The sequence below is a fragment of the Herpailurus yagouaroundi genome, unplaced genomic scaffold, assembly GCF_014898765.1.
Source record: "Herpailurus yagouaroundi ecotype Mexico unplaced genomic scaffold, PumYag 28, whole genome shotgun sequence".
Taxonomy (NCBI): domain Eukaryota; kingdom Metazoa; phylum Chordata; class Mammalia; order Carnivora; family Felidae; genus Herpailurus; species Herpailurus yagouaroundi.
In genome coordinates, this window is record NW_024412376.1 from 140,436,274 (window position 1) to 140,463,205 (window position 26,932).

At 35.4% G+C, this 26,932-nt stretch overlaps 1 long non-coding RNA gene across 1 annotated transcript; it reads right to left on the minus strand.

Annotated features, from left to right (window-relative positions):
• Window positions 1–1,736: 1,736 nt before the first annotated feature.
• On the minus strand, window positions 1,737–24,697 carry LOC121033114 (uncharacterized). Its single transcript, XR_005791718.1, has 3 exons — window positions 24,687–24,697; window positions 13,613–13,616; window positions 1,737–1,856 (listed from the first exon to the last, which is right to left on the minus strand). It is a non-coding gene; the product is annotated as an uncharacterized LOC121033114 (long non-coding RNA).
• Between the last annotated feature and the right edge of the window lie 2,235 nt (window positions 24,698–26,932).

Sequence of the window (26,932 nt, forward strand, 5' to 3'; positions counted from 1 at the left end):
AAAAAAAAAAAACAACTGTATCATTGACAATCCTATAGTACTAAAAACTATATGACAAGTACCTAAAGAAACTAAACTGATGAGTGTTCCAGTTCAGTTACTAACATTAAAAGGAAAATTCCTTGAAATTTTCAAAAGGCTACTATGGGGTTTTCTGTTAACAATTCCAAACTGATCTTTCTTTCTTTTTTTTTTTTATTACTTCTTATAAGTAAAATTTAGAAAACTTACTATTACTGCAACCATGATTTACTTTCTGTTAATAGGTATCTCCTAGTAGACCCAATGGAAATTTCCTACATAGCCAATAATTTAACATATCCATAAGGAATAATCCCAAGTATTATGTGAAGTGTTTTCGACACCTAGTATAACAAGGAAATGAACACTTATGGCCTTTAATCATCTCTTTCACTCTATAATTTTAGGCTCTAGGTATGTACTTAATATTCGCCAACATGTTTTGTGGTCTGGAGACAGAATAACGGAGTATAATGCCTGTTTTCCTTTCATCCAATGAACTTTATAATGAAAAAGCATAGAGACCTCCACAATAAATTGCAAATCAGTTTCATTGAACCTAACATATTGATGAACTTACATAACAACATTATTAAACACACTAATAAAATTTGTATGTAAACATTTATTTGAGACTTTTTCCTTGACATCTCTGGAAAATAATGATCTCATCTGAGTAGCTAATAGACTTCCTTTTGTTATATAAACCTATATATATATATATATATATATATGTATATATATTTTTTTATCTTAACTTTTATACCAGCAAGCTCAGAATAAACCTTTTACCTCAGTTTCTTAGGCTGTCCTCCAGGCTTCTTTTTTATAAAGTTGTTTTTTAAGTTTTTCTTGGCTCAAGCGATTTTTAGAAATAGATAAGTTAGAAATAAATATACAAGCAAAATGCATAAAGAATTATCAAACAGCAGGATTACTAAATAAACCCTGTATTACATTCACTTCTGGTTCTGGCATAACACTTCAGGTCGGACAAAGTTATCTGCGCTTAGGAACATGTCCAAATAAGTACAGAAACAGGTCTCCTGTTCTCTTGAAATTTCCTGTTGCCACTGGAAACCATGCAATGAGAGATTTCAGTATTAAAATGACCTAAAACTGGATCCAATAGTTTAAATTTTTTTTTCAACGTTTTTTATTTATTTTTGGGACAGAGAGAGACAGAGCATGAACGGGGGAGGGGCAAAGAGAGAGGGAGACACAGAATCGGAAACAGGCTCCAGGCTCTGAGCCATCAGCCCAGAGCCCAACGCGGGGCTCGAACTCACAGACCACGAGATCGTGACCTGGCTAAAGTCGGACGCTTAACCGACTGTGCCACCCAGGCGCCCCTGGATCCGATAGTTTAAATAGGACTTCTAGAAGCAAACTCTCCAGGCTATTGCCCACAATTTTGATATGATTCCTTTTCTTCCTTCCTTCCTTCCTTCCTTCCTTCCTTCCTTCCTTCCTTCCTCTTTCTTTCTTTTTTTCTTTCTTTCTTTCTTTCTTTCTTTCTTTCTTTCTTTCTTTCTTTCTTTCCTTTCTTCTTTTCACTTCCTGGGTATGTTTATACATGCCAAAATGAAAGCAATACATCTACAAGGGCACAGCGATGCTCCATGTTCCTATCTAACACAGCTTGCTGAGGTTTACAGCCAGACTGATGTTCCAGCCGATGTGTACTCCAAAGTAAAACTGGCTAATGATGACCATGAACAGGTGCAGGACTCGAAGTTTTTACTTCTTTTATCATCACTCCTGATTTTATAAATGATGAAGCCCATCAACCCCATTCCTATCCAAATCTCCTGGTAAATTTGGGTATAATAGGACTTCATGAAGACTCAAACATTTTTAACAAAGCTTTGAAGCATCTCAGCACAGGACCTCTGGCTCAGGACGCCCCATCTAGTCGGCCAACAACTAGGAAAACGTCATTGAGTGATATGATTCCTCTTGAGGATGTAAAATTGCAATGTCTTATTTAGCTTCATTGTCTTAGCCAGTATCTAAGAAAATGTCCACAAATCTTTCTGAATCCTCACAACAAATACAACAACTGATTATTCTGTCTTAAATGTTATTTTTATTTCCATAACCTAATTGACTCTTTTATTAGTCAACTTTATTTGACAGTTCAAGGTTTATTAGAATTTGTAGAAACCTGGAATGTTCCTGCAAAAAAAAAAAAAAAAAAAAAAAAAAGCCTACCCATCCAGATGTAATCTTACTCAGACTTTTACAAAAGTTTAAATGTTTTTCCATCAAATTGGTGATAGAGTTATGAAACTTTTTAAGTTGAATTTATATAATCTCAAAGAAAAAAGCTTATTCTGAGCACTTTTTATCCCAAAATTAAAGTCAGAAATGTCCTACTCAAAATCATCTCATCTTAGAAGAATTGAAGTCAAAATGCCTTAAAAGACAGGCAGGGTACATCTATATGAATGTTTCTATATTTCTTTGTGTCAAGTATTGCTGAGTGAATCCATTCATTCTGAAAGATCTAGCCAAATGAGTTCCACCAAATCAATATGCTGGTAGTAATCCCTAAGTTTCCAAAGATTTCTCAGAACATCTGGTAGAGTAGAAAGCACGTATATGCCAATTTCAACTCATGTACCTCCTGGATTAATATCTAAATCTGGGAACTGGTAAATACCTAATCCTCAAATTTAACTGTGTAAAGTCTTTAATGATTAGGGCTTAGCAAACCATTTAACAACAGTTACCCTGAAAATACAAAGGGAAGAAAAAAAATGAAGAACATTTCCAAAATTCTAAGACCAGTGTCTATTCTTTTCGGAATCCATTTAGACAAAATAATGAATGAATTCAAATGTATCTATATCACCTTTCCCACTTTGTAGAGAAAGAATTCTTTGTGTGAACTTAAAGCCTGCTTATCTTGGATGCTTGATAGTTTTAGCATATCCATTACACAATTAAAGATACAAGATAAAATGTCTTTAGGACTGATAGCACTTTGAAATAAATTTACTTGAAAGCACTATGCAATATTTTACGAAAACCAATGGGTGGAAAAGTATTCAAGAAACCTGGAGACTGAATATTTCACCCTTGAAATGTGGAGAAGGGGGCAAAGAAACAAGAGACAGGGTTGTTGACTTCAATTTGTTGATAGCTTACAAGTTCAGCTAAACTTAGTTTTCTTCTTTTTGATATTTGTTTATTTACGATCCTGTGATCTGTCCTGTAAAAGGGGGAGTTTTACGTTTCATGTATATGATTATGGAAAATGTCTAAAAGACCTCACAATAAAGGAAATGTCTACTTCATCCCATCCCTGCCCTTAATTTATACACATGATGCACAGAGATGCAAGGCTAGTGCAAATGAACAAGGTTCTAATTGATTGACTGATTCATTCATTCATTCATTTATTCAGTCAGGTGTTCCATAAATACATGTTCTCAACTCTTATGCATATGAACTAGAAATAAAATGGTGAATTAAAATGACATGTTTCTCACTTTGGTAGAATTTAATGGAGAAGGTAATTATAATAAAGCAGCCATATGCAAACTATAGATTTAAGATTTCAGTCTGTGCTCATTGGTACAAAGAGAAAGTAGACAGTGAGTTTATCAATGTACCTGATTTAGGTCAGGGGGGCCTGGGCAACAAAGTCTTACCGCAAGAAATGAAGTTTTAGCTGACATTTCAGAAACAAGGAGGTTTTATTTTGTTTTATTTTCTTGTCTCTAAAATAGGTAAAAGTTGAACATGCAGAGGTTTAATGCCAGGATTTCTTTTCAGAATCAGGGGAAATTCAGATGAATTTATTCTGCTGCAATATGGGAAATCTACAGCATTTGTGCACAGAATACACACAGGGTAAATTGCTTTGGGCAAACTGCTACAAGTCCATTAAAGAAGATTTATCTTTCCTTCTTTTCTTCTCCTTTTCTCTTCTTTTCCATTTGGTTCCCCATGTAGCCTGGTTCTTAAGACTTTTACCTAATCTCTCAGCTTCAACTGTTATCCCTATGTGGCTGATTCTTAAGTCTACGATTTCAGCCCAGACCAGTCTTTGTGATTTCAAAACTTCCTGATGGATGTTTTCATTTGAATATCCTTTTCTTTCCTTAAATATTATACATCTGATGAAAACTTCTCATTTTTCCTCCATCCTTATCCCAGATGGTTGTCTAATAGTTCTGAGTTTGGAAAATTTAGGATAATAGGACCCTTCTCATATTCATTCATTCTCTGCCCCCCACCCTCTGTGTATGCATATGTGTGTATGTGTCCACATACCTAGGTGTGTGATTTCCTTGATTTTCATTAACATTTTCTATCTATGTGTGCCACTGCAATTGATATAATGCAATTTTTGTTCTTAGTTTTCGGTTTTGGTTGACTTTTACATAAATGGAATCATTATCAAGTGTATTCATTTAATATTTAACCGGTCTGTTGGGAATAGCTCTAATTTTTCATTTTCCTTGCAGTATAGAATTGCATGCATATAGCACAACTATCTTATCCATTCTAAAATTGTTGGACATTTCAGTTTATGGATATCACAAATAATATTGTAAAGGTTATTTTTATGTCTCTTAGTGATATGAATGATGAAAATGTCCTTGTCCGTGCAGTCCAAAATGGTATCCATTCATCATATGTCATATAGGAACATCTAATACTTGAAATGTGGTTAATATAACTGAATTTTTAGCTTGATTTTATTTAAATTTAAATTTAAATCACCACATGTGGCTACTGGATGTTGTAGGACAGTACAGCTCTATGGCATATACCTAGGAATGGAATTTCCAGGCTACGTATTATGTTCATTTTCAAATTTCCTAGATAATGCCACATAATTTTCCAAAATGGTTGCAAAAATTCTCACAATAATGTAGCAAATTTCCAATTAGTTAACATTTTGCCAGAATTTGGCTTTGTCAGCCATTTATATTTTTCTCAATCTGATCAGTGTAACATGGTATTTCACTGAGACTTAGTTTTCATTTTTAGAATTGCTAATGAACTGATATGTTTTCAATTGTTATTTACTTTCTTAAGTGTATGCATACTCATGTGTGTGTATAAAACACAGGTTGGATGTTCTTTTTTTTCTTTTTTTATCTTTCTCTTTGGTTGTTTAGTTTCTTTTTTTTTTTTCCCATAAAGGTGATATTCCAATATATTCTAGGTATTAATTCTTTCTTTCCTTCTATTTTTCTTTATTTTATTTCTTGCTTATTTTCTTTCTTTCTTTCTTTTGTTTGTTTCTTTTTTTTTTTTTTTTTTTTTTTTTGATAAAAAATGCTACAAATACCATTTTATTCCTCTCTTTGGATTCTCTCTCCACTCTTCACATGTGTATTTAATGAGTGAAAGTTATTTTTAATATAAGCAAGTATATAAATAAGTTCCTATTAAGTAGATATATGTTTGTACTGAGTTTCTTCAGATCTTTAAAAAGTATAGGTTCCCAGAAACTTAGTCCATGCCATCCCAACGATGCCTCATTTCTCATCTACACTGTTTTCTCTTAATTGTATATTTTCATTACTCCCTGTGTCTCCCTCTCTTTCACTCAAGCTATATCCTCTTTGTCAGCAGGATAAGCTCTGTTAAGCTAACTGAAGCACATGAGGAAATTTTAAAGTCCACAGAACTAGCCTATTATCACACTCAAAGTACGGTATGATGTTCATGGATCTGGGATTTACTAGAACTAAGAGATCCAAGAATTAACTAGTCTTGAACACATTCATTGGTTAGTATTATCAGTGAGTCTTCTATTGCTTCTGTCTGCAACTCTTTTCAAGTGTATGATTCATTCTAGCTCCATGGACTGTCTTCTGAGAGATGGGTTCCTCTAATCAGAAAGTTTATTCAATCTAAAATAAATAAATAAATAAATAAATAAATAAATAAATAAGTCATGGTCTTAGAATCCTTGAAATTTAATCTCTAGTCTGAGCAGGACAATTATTGTCCCAAAACAGTTGGGATTGTTGCTTGGCAAATAATCCATTTGTCTCCGTCTCCCACTCAGAGTACAGAGTACATCCCTGTACTGTTGATTTGGGGCTTGAATATTTGACTTGCTTTGATTAATGCAATGTTAATACAGGTTTTCCAAACAAAGCTCTTGAATAAGTTTGTGATTTTGTTTTCCGCTATGAGAAGCATATGCCCAAGATAGCCACATCCCCTTCAGTCTGGAGCCCAGAGCAAAACCAGTTGCAGCCTACTGGGAGACAATGGATTACAGTGCAAAGCAGCATAACCCAGTCAAACCAGTCCTAGGTCAACTGAACCACATCAGCAGAATGAAGGATTATATTGAAAACGACTGAGATTTGGAATAGCTTGTTAGTCAATTATTGCTGTTATTACTACAGCAGCAACTAACAGTAATAACACTAATACTAATAACTAATACTGGATAATTTTAGGTAGCAACTTGACTACACATGAGGTGCTCCTGATCAAACATTTCTGAGTGTGTTTGTGAGGATGTTTCTGGATATAGGCATTTGAATTGGTGACTTAGTAAAATAGATGTCCCTCTCCAATTGGGTGGGTGTCCCCCATTGTTTTGAGAGTCTCAATAGAACAAAAAGCAGAGGAAACTTCCTGCCCTCCTGCTTAAGTTTGCACTTTTCATCTCATCTTCTTGGCTTTTAGACTGAGATTGAACCATTGTCTCCCCTGGTCTTCAGGACTTTGGACTTGGACTGAATTATATCACTAGCTTTCCTGGGTCTCTAGCTTGCTCAGCAGGCTGTGGGACTTCTCAGCCTCCATAATTGCATGAGCTAATTTGTTGTAATAAATCTCCTTTAATATGTATTGTTATAAATATGTATGTAAATATATTATAAATAAAATATTTATCATATTTTAATACAAGTACACATGTATTATATATTATATATTGTATTATATAATATTATATATAATATATATTATAATGTTATAATAATATATATTATATTATATATATTATATATATAAATAGGTAGGTATACACCTACTGATATACCTGCTGATTCTATTTCTCTGGGTAACATCTGTACAGATGTAGGACAGTTATATCTGATAGTTTTGAGGCCTCTATTATCTATATTCTTTTATCAGATTCATTTGTTCAACCTTTCCTCTTTGAGTACTGGCCTCTCTTCCCCTTAGACCCACATTAATCTATGTATTTGTCCATTATACAGAACTCTTAAATAAGAAAATATCTTTCTTGGGGCGCCTGGGTGGCTCAGTCGGTTAAGCGGCTGACTTCGACTCAGGTCATGATCTCATGGTCAGTGAGTTCAAGCCCCGCGTCGGGCTCTGTGCTGACAGCTCGGAGCCTGGAGCCTGTTTCAGATTCTGTGTCTCCCTCTCGCTTACCCTCCCCTGTTCATGCTCTGTCTCTCTGTGTCTCAAAAATAAATAAAACATTAAAAAAAATTAAAAAAAATATCTTTCTTATTTTTTTAGGAGAAGAAAAACACAAGCTGCAATAACACATGAAGTCAAAAAGCGCCTGATAAATTCTTATGTAATGTAAAATATGAAATCAAAGCAACACAAAATGTCTGTTAGTCAAATCTTATTGCTATAAACTGACTTTGCAGTATATGTCTACAGTGGGAACACTTCAGTCAATCCAAATTTTAACTTAGTTTTGGAACTTGTTATATAGTTGCTGGTTCACCCTGTGCTCTTTAAATCTGAGTTTTGTCAACAACTTCTGTAATTACTGATTGTTGTCTTAGAGATGCTAACCAGAATTCCCAGTCTTCTCTACACAGATCCATTCAGATCTGATATAAATACCAAATGTAACTATCCCAGTCACGTCAGAGAATTTCTTTAGTTGCTTCTCTGCTATTGACTTCCTATCTTAACTTTAAGAAATAGTCTCTCAGTAAATTTTTGGAGAGAATTTCCCTCTAGGGAAACATTTTTGTTTACCCTCTGAGATCTTCCTTTTTCCCTCTGTTAGATTTCTCTGAGCCCAAGAAATCCTCACTGATTTTGTCATGAATAAAATATCTTCCTCTTTCCTTGTTCCACATTTGAAAGCTGTTAGTTCCAGATATATTATTCTGGTTCCATTTCTGTTTCCTTTCACATAAGACTAGTTTGGCCTTCAAGTTCTCCAAGTAGTTTCCTGCTTTTCTTCATTTGCTGATACTTTCTGGTTTTCTCACTGACATTTCTAAAGCTAAGTATCTATCGTGCTACAATTTTCTGTTCATGAGAGGTTGTAAATAATCGTATTCTACAATAGAACCTTCAATACCAGAACATATTAGAAGTAATATATGCATGATGTTTGGCAATTTATTTAATATCTTATGCCTCCAGTGACTCATATGTTAGATGGAGATAATAATAGTATGTGCATACTTCACAGGGTTCTTCTGGGAAATAAATGTGATAGTTTATGTATATCACTTGGAATAGTCAAGACATTTGAAACATTCACTAAAATGTCACTGCTAATATTACTATCCTTATTCAGGTGCTGTGAGGAGTAAATGAGATATTCCATGTAAAACATTTAGCATAAAAACTGGCCCATTATAAGTACTTTATGAATATTAATTCCTATTATTACAATTAAAAATACTTTGCCTACCATTCAAGGTCTGCAACCATTTCCAGATACCTCTGGCTCTCAAATCTGAGATTCTTCATTAAAAATAATCTCCTTATTTAAAGTAACAGACACACACGTTGAAATATTACCCTTACCCTCTCAAGTTCGTCTCATAGTATATTATAATTTGAGATCCAAATCACTCCTGCTCCTTTCTTTTTCTTTTGAGATATAACTGACCTATAACATCTTAGTAGTTTTATTAGTTTCAGATGTACAACATAATTCAACATTTTTACATATCACAAAATGATCATCACAATAAGTCTAGTTAGCATCCTTTACCACACATTTTTTTTCCTTGTGAATCATGCTTTCTTCCCACTAATAAAATATAAAGAGGAAAAAAAAGATGAAATCCGATAATCCAAACTACTGGCTCTGTTATTGCACAGGCAAATTTCCAATATCCCCTAACCTACAGTGCTTCTTAATAAAACAGGTCAAAGACCACAGAGTGTTAAAGCCTCTTTCTCTACGCATAAAATGTAGACCATGAGAAGTGGGGCAAAGTTGATCTGCATGGTAGATTCAATCCAGTTAGCCACTATTCAGTGCCTTGGAGTATTGAACATTTGATTAGCATCCAGTTTCTGGCAGGAGAGTTAATGTAATAGAACCCATGACCTTACAAGTCAGTGATCCTATCTGCTGATAAACACGCGTCCCAGTTAACACCCTAGATTCTAACCATTCAGATTACATTGCTCTTACTTTGTGGAAGAGTGAGGGCTGAAAAGACTATGATTATGTTCTTTTCAAAATTCTCCTTGTTCAGAATGAAGTAGATTACATTCCTTTTATTTTTCTTATTTCTTGTTATCTTTAGAGAGAGAGAAAGTGTAAGTGGGAGATAGGGGCAAAGGAAGAGAGAGAAGCTTAAGGAGGTTTCACACTCAGCATGGAGCCTGACCTAGGGCTCAATCCCATGACCTTGGGATCATGACCTGACTTGAAATCAAGAGTCGAATGGTCAACTGACTGAGCCACCCAGGTGGTTTTTTTTATAACATAGGAGGAAAATAAGCATTCTTCTCAATATTTACCAGGTTATATTATAATCCTTTATTTCTATAACATATCTCACTATATACTTTATTCTTATGTCTTAGTAATTACTAAAGTATCTGGCCTAGAGCAGAGAATCAATAATTGTTGAGGAATAAATAAATATATTGATGTTGAAATAGTCACAGTTTGCTGGAACCTGCTGTGTAAATTAATCAGGTTTTATCTTTTCAATTTCTTTTGTTCAAAAATTATTTTGCATTTTAAAATCTGTGGTAATGAACAAAGACTGTTATGTGGCTCACTGAAATTCTTTTAACTTTTAATCTGCTTATAAGTGAGAAGAGTGGTTTGTAACATCATTGAAGAATACTGTGAATTCACATCATTAACACTAAAAAGAGACCACAAGATATTAGATGGTTCATAAAATAATATATATACAAGCATATGGTTTCTGACAAAGCCTTCATATTAGGCTATACCAAACCACATTAATAAGAAATTTTGAAACAGAAAGGAGAATGCTGAAAACATTAGGAGGAGTTTTATGTCTAAAAAATAGGTGCAGATTCCTACACACAAACACAAACAATTCTACTTGACTCCTTATGTTCCATTTAAAGAAACTTCCTTAGACTCAAACTCTGTGAGAGTAAGCATGCTCAGATCAATCAGCTCCGTTCTCATTTTCTTTCAGAAAATCAACCTGTATGCAATAGACGGCCTGGTCTGCTGTCCACCAGTTTTTTAATGGGTTAGAAAATTTATTTAGTGTCTGTTGAGCCATATATTTCAAACTAATATGTATCACTAATAAAGATAATAATCTCTACCAATGCTTCGTATCTATTAGTTAATTCCAAAATTATGTGAAAAAATTCATGCTTTTTGAAAACTTTTAGTATCTTAAACACATACAAATGTACACACACACATACACATACATATATTCATGTATATTATATATTGTATATTGTGGTTGTGTGGTGTATGTGTGTGTGTGCCTATGCACACAAATACTTCTATTGAATTGATTTTATTATTTCTTAATTATTAAGGTATTCTACACCAAACTAAAATGTTTTTCTTTGGTTTATAATTTATACTGTGTACTCAAAGCTTCAAAGCTTGCAGTCCTGTGGTGTGTGTATGCATGTGTGCGCGCGCGGGCGCGTGTGTGTATTTCATATTCTGCAGTATTTTATGCTGAATTCTACTATGATTTCAATTAAGTTGTTTTATTTCAAAGTTTTTCAGAAATATCGTATACCTTAATTTTCTTTTTTTTTTTTAATTTTTTTTTCAACGTTTATTTTTGGGACAGAGAGAGACAGAGCATGAACGGGCGAGGGGCAGAGAGAGAGGGAGACACAGAATCGGAAACAGGCTCCAGGCTCTGAGCCATCAGCCCAGAGCCCGACGCGGGGCTCGAACTCACGGACCGCGAGATCGTGACCTGGCCGAAGTCGGACGTTTAACTGACCGTGCCACCCAGGCGCCCCAAACCTTAATTTTCTAAAACAGGAGAAAAGAAAGCAAAACCTAGGGTCCTAGTGGCACATTGGTGGTTGCTCTGGCAGGGTACCCATTTTGGTTTTTCTTCCTGAACATGCTCTCGGACTGGTGCTATTCTCCTTGATGGACCCCAGATGAACTTTCAATTTGTTCTATGGTCTATGCTGCTTGAGCAGATTCTGCTTTACTTATTCTTTCCCGGTACATCTCTTGTTTTTGATACATTATTAATATTAATATTGCATTATAAAAATTCATTGTTCTCTACAGTAGATTAGACATACCAACTAAGATTCTCTTCCAGACAGACATAAAATCTAGCAAAATAGGTTTGTTGCAAGAGCAAAAAACTGAACAAAAGTAGTATTTGTGCAGATAACACTGTCTAACTAAGTAACATAAAGTTGTATCCTCAGCTAAAAGGACTTTCTGCTTGTTTAGTTAAAATATCAAAGTCCTTAAAAAATAAAGTAAAATGAAATAAAATTAATAATCCTGTTAAGGATGGCAAATGCAAAGAGAATGATAACACAGATGAAATTTTAATGTTTAAGTGGAAAATTTTATACCCTTCAAGATCTGTAGGTTTATGTGATATTTCCAAGAAAGGTGTGCTTTAAACATTTGGGGAATTTGTATTTAATTTGTAATAATTTAACAAAAATTTGGGCATTTATGTGATATTGCTAGTGTGAAAAATATTCCTAAGTTTACTCCAATTCCACCTTGATTCCACAGCATTTCATACTGTTTATTCCAGCCCGGATATTAACTTACTGGATGACCTGTAAGAAATTTTTAACCTCTCTGCATATGTCCAAAATAGAAATAATAATACTAATATTAGCATGCAATTAAAAATTCATGTCTGGGTATAAGCAATAAATAAGCTTATATTAAGCCACCAGGGGCTGTAAAAATCATTTTACCCCAGCTTTTAAAAAACTCTGTGTTAGGGGGCGCCTGGGTGGCTCAGTCGGTTAAGCGTCCGACTTCAGCTCAGGTCATGATCTCACACTCCATGAGTTCAAGCCCTGCGTCGGCTGACAGCTCGGAGCTTCGAGCCTGCTTCAGATTCTGTGTCTCCCTCTCTCTCTGCCGCTCCCCTGCTCATGCTCTGTCTCTCTGTGTCTCAAATATAAATAAAAAACATTAAAAGAAAAAACCTTTAAAAAAAAAAACAACTCTGTGTTAGGGTACCTGGGTGGTTCAGTCGGTTAAGCATCTGACTCTTTTTTAGGCTCAGGTCATGATCTTGCAGTTGGTGAGTTTAAGTCCCACATTGGGCTCTGTGCTGGCAGTGTGGAGCCTATTGGGATTCTTTCTCTGTACCTCCCACCCCATCAAAATAAATAAATAAGCATCTAAAAGTTCTGTGTTGATCTCAGGAAAAAATATGTAACGTACAGGGGAAGGATATAGAGCACTACAGAGAAGCCAGATACCAATATACTGTAAGTGATGTGAGTGTTTTAACCTCATGCATTAGTTTATGAACATGTAATGATGGCAAAGGAGTAGATCACATGTTGGGTTACTTGAAAAGATTAAGTAGGGGGCGCCTGAGTGGCTTGGTCAGTTGAGCTCTGACTTGGGCTCAAGTCATGATCTCACAGTTTGTGAGTTCGAGCCCCATGTCAGGCTCTGTATTGACAGCTCAGAGCCTGGAGCCTGCTTTGGATTCTGTGTGTGTGTGTGTGTGTGTGTGTGTGTGTCTACCCCTCCCCCACTCATACTCTCTCTTTCTCTCTCTCTCTCTCACACACACACACACACACACACACACAAGTAAGTAAACAGTAAAAGAAATTTAAAAAAAAGAAGAAAGAAAGAAAAAGAAAGAAGAAAGAAAGAAAGAAAGAAAGAAAGAAAGAAAGAAAGAAAGAAAGAAGGAAAGAAAGAAAGAAAAAAGAAAAGATAAGGTATGGATTGCCCATGGGATCAACACCTGTAGGAAAGAGAAGAGGCAGAATTTTTTCAGGTGGAGAAACTGAACAATAAGGTCCAATGACAGTCAGCCAACCCCTAGGAGCTCTATGGTTAGAATGGATCTTCAGAGTTATCCTGAGTAGAAGCAAGAGGGACAGACTTTAACTTTTAATGTTTATTAGTTGTGGATACCTCCAGGAAGGCAGTGTGCCTTTGACTAAGGTGGCTCTCCTCACTGAGCCAATTCTTGAAATAGCTAACAGCTGAGGGGTGTTCACCAAGAGCAGGTCCAGAAGCTAGAGAAGAGTTCTTCTAAATAAGAATCTTGGTTTGCTGTACAATGTTCATGACGGGTTGGCTATAAGATGTTAATTCTTTTTTTTCAATGTTTATTTAGTTTTGAGAGAGAGAGAGAGAGAGCAAGTCTGTGAGGGGCAGAGAGAGACACACAGAATCTGAAACAGGCTCCAGGATCTGAGCTGTTAGCACAGAGCTCAATGTGGGGCTTGGGCTCACGAATGGTGAGATCTTTACCTGAGCCGAAATCGGATGCTTAAACAAATAAGCCACCTAGGTGCCCCAAGATGCTAATTCTTTATGAAAATCATATGGAGTGGAATTTCCCATAGTACAAATTAAAATCTTCTTAGGAAATCATAGGAAGAGTATGACTACGTGAATGACAACAATGACTTTTTTAAGTGAAGGTCCTAAAGGACCAAAAATAAACCATAAGTCTTATTTTATCTATAACTCCATGTGAAATATTTCACTATAAAGGGCATATGTATATGCCCAGTATTCATATAGATATAAAGACATAAATAATGATAAATGGATACAGATACAAATCATTGCCATACTGGTCTGATCTGATATTTTAAAGGACCTAGTTACAAATTCTACTCAAGATGTAAATACTGGAACTCCCTTTATAAACAGTCAACATTAAAGAGCTTGTAAATTAACACAATGATAATTAGAAATGATTTTTCATTTGCAAAATAAGCAGTAATAATATTATTCAGATAATAGAGAAATACTAGTAGAAATTTCCATTCTGATAAGAAAAGTGAAAAGAATCTAGTGTACCTAACAGTGGACTTCAGAATGGAGTCCAAGGCTTATGACCCCACCCCTCCTTTGTTCAAATAATAGATAATTCTGTCCTCTGATACTCTCCAAAAGATAACTAAATCCTGAAACGGACCTTCTAGGCAAAGCACTTAGCTGATTGTCTAAAAGGCAGAGAATAGAGGTTTCACCAGGTTTGCAGTAAAGGTTGTATGGATATGTCTAGGTCTTCATGTATGCACACATGCTTGCTTAAAAATCTGACAAAATTTGATTTGAGGCTTTTTATTATAACATACCTTGTGGTAGTAAGTTTTTTTGAAGAGAAAACATTCAGCTCCAACTCATGGGGAGCTACCAAAGGTTATTCAAATAGTCTCATAAATCTGAAAATCAAATTAGTTTAGGTCAGTTTGGAGTGCAAACTAACAAACAAATCATATTGTTAACAGACTGAGTTAATATTTGAATACTAAAATGTAGAGTTGTTTTTTTTTATGGAAGAATTTATATCAGAACTTCCATTATACACACTGACAGAAATCACAAAGCTATGTATTGCTGTCTTCCAATAAAGAATTTAAGGGACAGTTACAGCAAAGTTAAGCCACGCACGCACACATACACACGCACACACACACACACACACACACACACACACACACACAATGGTTGGAGAAAAATAAGTGAAACAATCTGAATTCAAACTGTAGCTAAAGACTGATGCCATTTTTTTTTATAAAACATAGGGGGAAAGTGCTCATGTGTTTCTACTGAATACAAATATCTATGGAATAGGAAATATGAGAAAAATAATGGAGGTCATATTTCAGGGATAGGATTACAACTGTTTCTTTTATTCTTGTTTTCATGCTTTTTATTTCAGAGTTTTCTTAGATGAGTAAGTATGACTTGTGTATTTTGTAAAAGTTATTGAATTTGAACTGAATAATGTATCTGAATTTGTTTTATTAATTAAACCATTGCCATCTCTTGGTCTCTCCCACTGACTTCACTAACATTCTTATAGTTCTTCTAGACCTCTTCTAAAATTCTTCAGCTGTGTTCTAAAAGCTAATCACATTCATTTCCAAGCCTCACGTCCACTTTAATTAATCATCTCCTACTCTTTCATATGAACCCCTTATCAAAGCTGATCAACCCCTCTGGTTTCTTTACCCACCCTGCCTCCAATCCATATCAAACTGTAATTCTTTAAAGCACACCAGTCAGGTTTCTGCCATTGTTCAAGGGGTACAAAAAACTACACATCAAATCATTCATGGTAAATTCGAGAATATTTACACCTGCAACTTTCTCTATTATTTTCATACTCTGGAAAAAGAAGTTGGAAAGTTTCTGTATGTTTTATTTCAGGGAAAGTGAGAGTATTATTTAAAACTACATGGTTGACTTTTCTCGCCTTTACTCTTTTTTTTTTTTTTTTATAGAAGAGTAAACTGAAAGTCAAAGAAATTATCTTACTTACTCATGTAGTGCTGGCCAAAAGCAGATTTTCTACTAAAATATTTATTGCCAATACTAAAATATACATTTTCATCTGGCACCCCAAATACAAGATGTTACAAGATAGTAAATCAAGATGTTAACATACAAGTATTTAATTAATTCAGGGCCAAACTATAAAACATTAATTAACAAAACAAATATTGAAAGTCATGTCCATTTTTTTAGCCTCTCTCTGTAGCATTTTTGGCCGTAATGGGTTTATTTAATTTCAGAGGCCATGTCTTGTTCCTCTTTTGTACCTATTTAGCACAATACCTAGTATATTTTTGTTCAATAAAAGATCAGGGAAATATTGAAAAATTGAGGAAATGAAAAAATGAATGAATAAATGAATGGATGGATGTTCAAAACTATATAGTTTATCATATATTCAGGTGTGTAATTGATTTGTATGACTCTTTTAAAAAATTTTTTAATGCTTATTTATTTTTGAGACAGAGAGGGCAGTAGGGGCAGAGAGAGAGACAGAGACAGAGGATCTTAAGCAGGATCTTCACTGACAGCAGAGAGCCAGATGCGAGGCTTGAACCCCCAAACCATAAGATCACAACTTGAGTCAAAGATGGACGCATAACTGACCCACAGAGCCACCTGATTTCTATAACTCTATCTTTTTAGGTGCTATGCTGACATCAAATTTCAAGGTATTTCTAAAATTAAGATACATCACAGAATTCTAATTACATTTATATTTGGTCTAAGAAAAATAAAGTTAAATGAATAATGAGGATTATTTTTTCATCTTTCTTCCTATGTCATGAACGCAGCTGTTACTGTGCTTAATTATATCGCTGCTTGGTGTTCCTTATTCAGGAGTCTGAACACTGAATAACATGTGTGGTTCTAATGCATGCTTTATTTCTCATGATGTCCCCCTTTGATTAGAATCCCTGAGGGTAATTATGACAAACAACAGAACACTGTTTGAAAGAAGAGATTTTATCTGAGACAAAATGACAACTGGCATGTATTTCTAAATGGGAAAAAATAATTGAAAGAATAATGTTTGATAGAACATGTAGAACACCTTTGAAGTGTTAATATGTTCACATTGATAAACTACCATTTTTCTTTGCTTTAGAGTATCCTACTTGATAACCTGTTGATGTAAATTGAGAGATAAAATACAAAAGTATCAATGGAGAGATGCTTTATAATATTAATACAAAATTAGATTTTTTGAATTTAGAAAAGCTCACCCACATAAATTTTGTTTAAATATGTTTATCACTGCAAACAATATTTGGAACAAAATATGTGCAGCAGTAGGTATTCTATGTAGACACAGCCAACTAATTTACACTAATCATGATAATTTTCAATAATTCTAAAAAAATACAGGCAACGTTTTTCCTTCCATTTCTAGAAATCACATTTTTTCCTGTATTTCAAGAGTATCCAAAATACTATAGGATGGTAAGTAAGAATTGTATTATCAGTGCATAGTAATCTAATTTTTTACCAAAATACTGGCATCATTTTAAGTATTTATGAGGACAATTATTTTATTTTGACTGTTATTGTGTGAATCGCCTCAAAGTTACAGGCCACACAAATCAGTTACATGAATAAACTAGTAAATCCAGCATGTTTAGCTACATTATGAATAAAGTATTCCAACTCTTCTTAAGTTATTATTAGGTGTTATTCATTTTAACATCACTTAGAAGAGAAATGCATCATTTTAGAAAGTAGAATAGAAGAAGACGGATGGAGAAAAAAAATCATTCCAAATACCTATACAAATCATGGTTATATGTAATTTCATTCTGTTTTACTTGTTTTATTATCTTTACCTTCGGACTTTAAGAGGCTACATGTACAACGGAAGGATGCTTCAAATTGTGGTTGATTATAATGGTCAACTATCTGCTCTATCTACAGTAATGCTTCTCTAGTGGGGAGCAGTAAATATTACATCCCTCTTGTTACACATATCACCACTGTCTGTGCTACAATTCCCATTTATAATCTCTTAAATTCATTGCACAGAACACCACTGCCTCAGATATCCCACAGCATTCAGCCTAAAGTTCCTCATACATTGGAGCTCAGAAAATATTGAATACATGATTGACAAAATAAAATAATGTGCCATATTTTCACTGAGTTTTTGTTTTTATTTATTTATTCATGTAATTGTATTTGCAGAGAAGGAGAAGCAATACTATAAACTCTGAAAAGAAACTCTTTCTCCTTCTTGTCATTATTTTATCTTTCAGTCCTTTTGGAGAATTTATGCATTGGAACACATCAAGTTATCACTTCTCCAGCATATTGTGTGAATTTATATTCCAAACTCTATATTTATTCCTCACAGGCATACTATTAATTACATAAAAGATTCTATAACCCTCCCCAACACTTTGAGGTACCAGATCTTTCACAAAAGAGGAAAGACCACACTGAGAGATACTAAAGCTTCGTGCTAATAAGGATTAGTTTTAGCAGAGACTTTTTATTGTTCTCTTGTTCTAAACCACCCTCAAATGCAAGCAGTAGAAAAGTACAAAGGAAAGAAACATTCAAAATAAGGAATGATGGTCAATCCACTAAAAAGGCAATATTTTAAGTCTAAGCCAGTGAAAGTGGATTATGTGAAGAAATGTAACCAAGTAGCAACTGCATATCAACTGAGATAGTTCTCATGAAGCAGATCGATAGACGCCTTCAATTTTCCAGCTTGTTAAGCTCTGTTACTAAGGGTAATTTATTTAAATTCCTTAAAACTCAATTTCTTCTGTAGAATGGGATAAGTGGTAATAGTTGCTTCTTAGAGTTCTTGTTTGTCTTTATAGAATTGCATGAAGTAATGCATTATAACATAGTACTCATTACCAAAATAGTGTTTATTAAATAAAATCATTAGAATTATGAAGTCTCAGTAGCCTGAATTTTAAATCAAGTACAAACACAAACCTTGAGAATATCGTTTGAAGATTTCAATCATCAGGCAGACATGATTGAATCTATGCTATGGTGGGAAAAATATGGGAAGTGACATAAAAACTGAAACGGGAATCAAAAAATCATGTTGTGGTCCTAGATCTGATTATAATCAGATCGCTAACTTTGTGACCTTGAACTAAGCTACTGAATGTTTCTGGGCCTCATGTTTCCCAACTTAAAAATGAGAAGATTGGCCTAGATGGTTTCTGAGGGCATAAACACTTTCCAAATGCTAGGCTTTATAAAACATCATTCTTGGATCATTTTCCCATGATGTCACTTGATACAATCACAGGATTGTGCTGGTCCCACAAATCCAAGAGGAGTGTACATAATCTGTAAGCTTGTGAGTAGGTTAGAACACAAGCAGAATGCTAAGTCTCCTGCAAACTCCTCAGAGTATTCATAAATCTGAATTCCCTGGGCCAGTTAACATTGGTAAGGTTCATTCTGCTCTTTGCTTTCACATTGCTTTTTAATTCTCTCATCAAAAGAACCATTCTTCCTTGCCATGGAGAAGAGATGAGGTTCAATAATATTCCTTTATAATGGCTTTCCTTTCTCCAACAGAAAAAGCCCTGGAATTTCAGCAAGAATAGCAGGTTGTGGAAAATTGTTTCTGTAAATATAAATATCTGGGGGAGAGAAACATAATTATTTGCCCTTTACTGTGTAAAAAAAAAAAAAAAAAAGAAAACTGTGGTCTTTGTAACTTCTCAAAAGAACCTTAAAGCCGTTTCCAGAAACAAAAAAGAATGAGTAACATAAGATAGGTGCTCTATAATCATTTTAAGATGAAAAAAAGGGGATGTAAATTGCTTAATAAATTCTTATGTACATGTATACATTTTAAAGTTTTTTTTTAAGTATGTCTATCCATATTATTTTAGTTTGACCCAGATATTCAACGTTTATTTATTTTTGGGACAGAGAGAGACAGAGCATGAACGGGGGAGGGGCAGAGAGAGAGGGAGACACAGAATCGGAAACAGGCTCCAGGCTCTGAGCCATCAGCCCAGAGCCCGACGCGGGGCTCGAACTCACGGACCGCGAGATCGTGACCTGAGCTGAAGTCGGACGCTTAACCGACTGCGCCACCCAGGCGCCCCTGACCCAGATATTGAGCAACAGGAGTATGTTAAGCTTACCTCTACTGGTCTGAGCTTTTTATTTTAAAACTATGCAGGAAAGAAAAAAAATGCAGGAAAAATCTTCCACAAATAAAATAAAAGCATTAAGATGAAATGCAAAGACATTTATGATACTACGTCAGGTCTAACAGCACCAAAATATCTAAAGACTCAATTCATGCAATATGGCTGCTATGGTATCTACTGCATGTTTCTCATGTTCTTATGTTGGTTTTGTTTTGTTTTTACCTTATCTCCTTTCCTCTCACACTTCTTTTTATTTTTGGTTTCTACTGTGAAATGATTTGCTCTGAATACTTTTTCTATGTAGTGCTTGGATTTTGCTCTACTCAACTTCCTGAAAAAATTCCTTGTATGTCTTATGTTAATCAAACCCCAGACGAGAGATTTGATTGGATAGATTAACAGAGTTTCCAAATCGGTCTTTCTCATAAAGCCACTGGCCTTCCTTTTATTTAACGTGACTTTTGGTCAGGCAACAATCTATAGTACAATCAAGTCTGAGGAAATCCTTCTGGAAATCAAATCCAAGGCATGGAAACCCACATTTAAGGAACTGCATCTGAGCCCTTGACCCAAGAGGGAGCCACAGGTGCAACAAGAATGTAGAAGACCATTCATCATACACTACTAACACAGAATCTATTTTTTTAATAAGAAAAGTACTAATGGTTACTTTTAAAATATCTATGTGAACGTGCATACAACATACATACAAACATATATACTATGAACATTTATTTATATATTTAAGATGATGACAATTGTTGATGACATCTATTTGCACTTGATCCATTGATAACACTGTGTATTTTATCAATAAACAGATAGTTGGACAGATAGAATGAATAAGGAATAAAATAAAATAGCAGTGTTCTTAAAAATCCCCAATGTTACTTAGTTTTCTATACTCACATGCATCTCATTATCTTCAACAGATAATTCTTGGAAAGCTAAACTTGAGGTGTTTTTTTATTTTCTTTTCCTTAGGGTGTGACTTTAATTTCATTTATTCACTAACTGGTTTCAAAAGTCATCACCACGTTGATCAGTCACTATGGTGAAATGTTGTAGTGCTTTATGTGTCAAAGGGTAATATATCACTTTTTAAATTAAAGCATACATTTCTACAAGTACCTAAAAATACTCCCACAAATACACTATCAAGGGCAAAATAAATTCTTAGCAATTGCTTATTAAGTAAGAGTTGTCTGTCTTACTCATCTTCATAAAAAATATGCCCCTTCTTTCTACCGGCCTCATAACAAGTTTTTTTTTTAAACAAGATTAATCAACACCATTTATGCAATTGAACAAATCAGCAATGATATTAATCCAACCTTTCAAGAATATTGCCTAAACTACTGAATCAACCAAAATTTATTTAAGCTACCTATTTAAAATGTCCCAGCCATTGGTTAGTAAACAGCTTACCAGTTCTAACTTTGGTGTCCCTTCTCTGATTGCCATGATAGTATCTGTAGAAATGCTATTTGTTCTGTTTGCTTTATTTGTAAATACTTAGAAGCCCAAAAGATCACTGTCTTTTCTGTTATTTCTATCAACCAAATGTTAAGTCAGCTATAATACACTAAGAATGGCTTCTATGTAAAGCATCACCACTTAACTCAGTGTTGTTTTTAATTATGTGAAATAAAGTTTTACAAACATACTTATTTCCATGATTGAGGCCTAAATAAAAGATATATTTAGTTGAGGTGATTAATAGATGAAACTGGTAAACTTCTGAATTCATAAAATTTGTGTTTAATCTTGGTTTCACCTACTCAACAAAAAACTATGTGTGTTTGGACAATTTGTTTAACATTTTGGGTGCTTCCACATCCTCATGAGTGAATTTGGATAATATAATAACATTCATTGTGATAATGTTTGCAACATGCATTGTGCAATTCTTGGTGGTTCCTTAATTACTGTAAGCTCTTACAGCATCAAAGAGATCAGACAAGAGGAATGACGCTTATTTTTCATGCCCATTTCCCAGGCTTCAACCCTGGTGGCCTTTTTCCCTGACCCACTGCAAGTGTCCTCCTCTACTGCTAAGATGTAAGTAGACAGAGTCCAAAGCTAAAAAAGTAGGGTAATCATACAAGTGTCACCTTTAAATAGGGAGAGGAGGCAATAAAACATATTATTATTAAACAGAAGTTTTAGTGTTCAGAGCAGACTCTCAGGCCACTTTTATTCTACAGGAAAAAACTTAAGCACTCAGTTACATAGAGGCGTTCAAAAGTCCCCATAGCACGGATTTACAGCTTGTTAATATTTTCCAACATGAGTGGTCAATTGAGGAAAGTGCAAATTAATATGCTGCCTTTAATTTTAATATGAATGCAGTGATGGGATGCAGGCGTTTGCTCAAGCCAGCTTGTAGTAAGCAGCTTGCAGGAGCCGATTTGTAAATATTCAGAAAATGTGTAAACAAGTTTTTAGACATAGTTATGTTTAAAAATTAAAGTATGTATCACAGCTCTGTAAATTAGATTTTTAAGTGTTTTAGATACTTGAAACTCGTGACGCCCCATTTATTTTACATTTTTTTCCCTTACTTGTGCTCTTGTCTTTATACCTCTTGTGTGTCCGTAATGGTACGTTGCTGCCCAACTCTTTCCAGCCCTGTGTTAGGTCACCCACATCTCACTGGAAGCTTAAAATTGGCAATAATAGAAATATATACACCAAGGAAATCTGCAAACATTGCAAATCAGGACGTGTAATTGTTTTTTAATTGTGTAGACTTAAAAAAGTGGTGAGTGTTAACAATGGAGAGTAAACAAGTACTGTATCTTTGACCATTAACATTATGAATACATTCCCCCCACGGTAACTGGTCAATGCAGAAGCCTATAAAACTTGGCCTTCAAGGCTTTATTTGCATCTAACTCTGAAAGGTCATCCTTGTTCCACGGCTACTTATGACATTGGCTAAAGTTTCTGTTGCAAAAGCATCACAATTCTACTTGTCCTGTCAGTATCTGCTTCTCTCATTCTTTTAGGGATGTTGTTCCCAAGAGTATTTCCAAGTAAGTTTACTGTACACAAACCCCTGAGTATCTGTTTCCTGAGAAACTCACACCAAGAGAGTTGGTATCTGGAATGATTTGAGGAAGCAAGTTATAATATGGGATTTTGCAGCAGGTTGACAATGAGGACACGGTCTTTGATGGCACGTGGAATATGGATAGCTCCAGGTATGTTGTCATGGTCCAGAGGTTAAAGTTGCAACTGGGGACAAAATAGGGTGAGACACCAGTGTAAGTGTATGAATTGTCAGGTGTAGTATCTCAGGACATTGAAAGGTCCAAGAGAACTAGTGATTGTATAGACTATGCAATTATATGCCTGTTGATGGACTCATTCAAGAAAATGAAAGATGGAAGGTAAGTAATCACCAGTTCATGACAAAATGTGAAAAACAGAGGGAGTAACTGGTAGCATATAAAGAGATAATCCTCTCCTTCAGCAAGAGGGCAGAACAAAAATAAGAAGCAGTCCTAGGATTTAGTTAAAAGGGTAGCAAGTGTCAAAGCAGTTTAAATTCTCAAATCCAGCAAAATGTTAATGCCAAGATTAAGGTTTTATAAGAAAAAGTGGAAACTGTCCAAGTTGCAATAGGAGCATGCAGATAGATGCAGTGAAAAATCATGAATCCTTTGATTCTTTGGAAATACTTTGGGTCTACCAAAGTGGCCAAGTCCTCTATATTAGTGCACCACCCCCGCCCCAAATTTAAAGACAATACAAAATCGCTATTTTAAAACAAAACTGCACTACTTCAGTCCCACCTGCCTTCCTGGGCACCGAAGAAGGAACTGGGATCAAGACACTATCGAATCTGGCTGAGAAAATGTTCAGGCTGATGAAAGAAGAAAGAGGCTCTACACTGAAGAAGCAGCAGGACCTAGCCAAAATGTTCTGGCAAAAGCGAGGGGACCACAAATCAGATTGGATCTTGCGGATGCTGGGAAATAGTATAAAATTGGATAAATTCTTTATATGGCAGCACTCTCTTATCACACAGGATTTAACACCCCAACAAGGGTTTGGGGAGCGATACTAACATCCTGCTAGGAGGACTTTTGAAATCTTGGAGAAACAAATTTCCACAGTAAAATTGATAAGCCAGAAATGCATAGCAGATGGTAGAAGAAAGAATCATAAGAATCAGATAAGTAGGGTTATTAGAATAAATATACTAACAAAACCCATCCAACTACTCTTTTTGATGGGATGATGCAGTGGGTATTCTGTTCACTAAAGCAATAAGGATGCAGTGTTGAAAAGAAAGCTAGCCTCTCTTACATGTTTGTTACCCTTTTTAAAATTGTCCCATAGTTCCTGGATATTCTTTTTAGTATTATTTTTATTTTTGTCTCTTGGCATTTTAGTTTGGGGGAGTTTCTATTGATTTATCTTTAGGCTCCTTGATTCTTTCCTTCTCTATGTCCAGTCTACTGATATACATATCAAAAGCATTCTTCATTTCTGTTGAGGTATTTTTTTTAGTTATCTCATTTTCTTTTGAATTTTCACTCAGAATCTCTAGCTCTTTGCTTACGTCGCCAGTTTGTTCTTGCACATTGCCATTTTTTTTCCCTTTAGATCCTGTTAGCATAGATCATAGTTGTTTTAAAATCCTATCTGATAATTCCACAATCTATCATATGTTAATCTATTTCTGATACTTTGCTTCTTCAAACTCTATTTTTCTTCCTTGCTTTTTAGCATTACTTACAATTTTTTGTTGAAAATCACCCATGATGTATTGGACGATGGGAATGGAGAGCTAAAGAAAACTGTGCTCCTCTGTGTCTTGCCTACTTTTGATACTATTATACCACACTTCTGACACCAGATGTGCAAGTTTTCTAAATACCAAACAGTTCTGCAACATCACAGGGATGTCCTCCAACTTAACTTAATTATGACACTATCTGGAATAGCGTCAGTCCCACAGCACTCCCTGTTCCCAACCCCACACTGCAGAAGCCAATCACGAATACAGGAATACAGGATGCAGATGGTAATCTATGCTTCAGACTGACCAGAGTTTCCCACAACCCTCTCCTTGGACTTGATTAATTTGTACAGTGGCTAGAACTCCGGAAAACAATTTACTTATTACTTACTGGATCCTTGGTGTATTACAAAAGATTTTAGAGGATTCAAAAGATGAGCCATATGAAGAGATACATAGGGCAAGTTATGGGGTGAGAAGACATATCCTTTTCTGGCATGCCACCTTCTCCTCATTTCCACATGTTCATCAACCCAGAAGCTCTCTGAAGCTTTCCTTTTGGAGTTTTAAGGAGGCTTCATTGCTAAGCATGCTTGATTAATTCATTGGTGGTTGGTGATTGATTCAACCTCTAACCGTTCTCCCCTCCACTGAGGTTACAGGGTGAACTTGATTGAATCCTGGAGGAATCAGCCCCCATTCTGAGGGGCTTTCTTCTGGAGCTATTTGATGACCGTATGTGTGTATGTGTGTATGTGTCTGTGTAAAGAAAACAAGATCTGTCATTGTTTTTATTACTTGGGAAACTCCAAGTGTTTTAGGAGCTCTGTGTCAGAAATGAAGGCAATCACCAAATGTGTGTGTGTGTGTGTATGTGTGTGTGTGTGTGTGTGTATACTTCTTATAAGTTGCAATATCACTAGAGGTAAATAGGCATTTACTGTGAGGTTTTATATTGATATGAAGAAGATTTCCACTGTGTTTACTGTTTGCTATAGCTATAGGTGACAGAAGTTTCAATTTTCTCTAGTGTCCTTGTTTATGTTGACTTTGTGCTTCTCTATGCACTACTCCACTGAGAGATTTTTGCACCTTGCTGCTATTTCTGTTGTATTTCCTGCTATTGTACTAGAGCCCTGTTGTTTCATTGTTAAAGTTTGAAGAAATTGAAACTTTCTCTAATCTTGCCATTAAATGTGAGTACGTATTTTAGTTAGTGAGTCTGGGTCCCTGAGATGTGAACTGCACAATGGTATTTTAACTTCCTTTCTCCCCCTCATCTGCTTAGATGAGGTAGAAAAACTAGTTAGGGCTAGAGTATGAAAAATGGCTTTCCCTCAGGTGGGATAAGCTCCAGTAACATGTTTCTGGAGAGTGGGTCTTTGTTGTTGTTGTTGTTGTTTAATGTTTATTCTCTTTTGAAAGAGAGAGACAGAGCACAAGCGGAGGAGGGGCAGAATCCAAAGCAGGCTTCAGGTTCCAAGCTGTCAGCACAGAGCATGAGGCAGGGCTGGAACTCATGAAATGTGAGATCGGACCTGTGCCAAAATCGGACACTCAACTGACTGAGCTGCCCAGGCATGAGAGTGGGCCTTTGTTATGAAAAATGTTCTGAATTTACTTGACAGCTATTACTCTACCTTTCCCCTGTGATCCCAAGACTTGATCTTTCTTGGCTCCTCACTCTCAGGACTTGGTGAGGTTTCTGGATGTAAAACCTGCAGAAGTGTGGGAGGTCCTCTGAAACTTGAGCCCCAGAAGTTTCCCAGTCTTCTGTTGGTCCATATTCTGCCTCCAGCAATTCATCCAGATTGCCATTTAATAGTCCATACCAATTTATGGCTCTAGAGGCTTCTTCTGGTAAGCAGATCTCATCTGTGACTCTCTGGATTCACATCTCTCTACAGATTTCAGGGTGGCATTTTGCCCTGTGACTTTTTCTCTGATGGCTTAGAGAAGGTCATCGATTTTGACTTTGTTCAGCACTTATCGTAAAGATGGGACTGATGACTACTACACATTTCACACCTTGGAGCTGAAACCAGAAGTCTTTTCATACCCTTTTAATAACACTCTGGTTAAGAGCTGAAGTGGGAAGTCTTTCCTGTTTTCTTAATTATGTTCATCTTCTTCGTACTCATCAGTGCCCCATTATATAACATCCTTGTATGCTACGTAGGTATAACTTTTCAGATATGGTGTTCTTTTGGACCGCATTTCTCAAAAGGAAGATAGTAAATATTTCCTTTCCCTGGTTAGCCTGGTCACAGAGATATGTTCTAGGAGTGACCAATAAGATGTTCCTGTAAGGTATTATGAATCTAGAGGCAAAGATTCAAATACTCA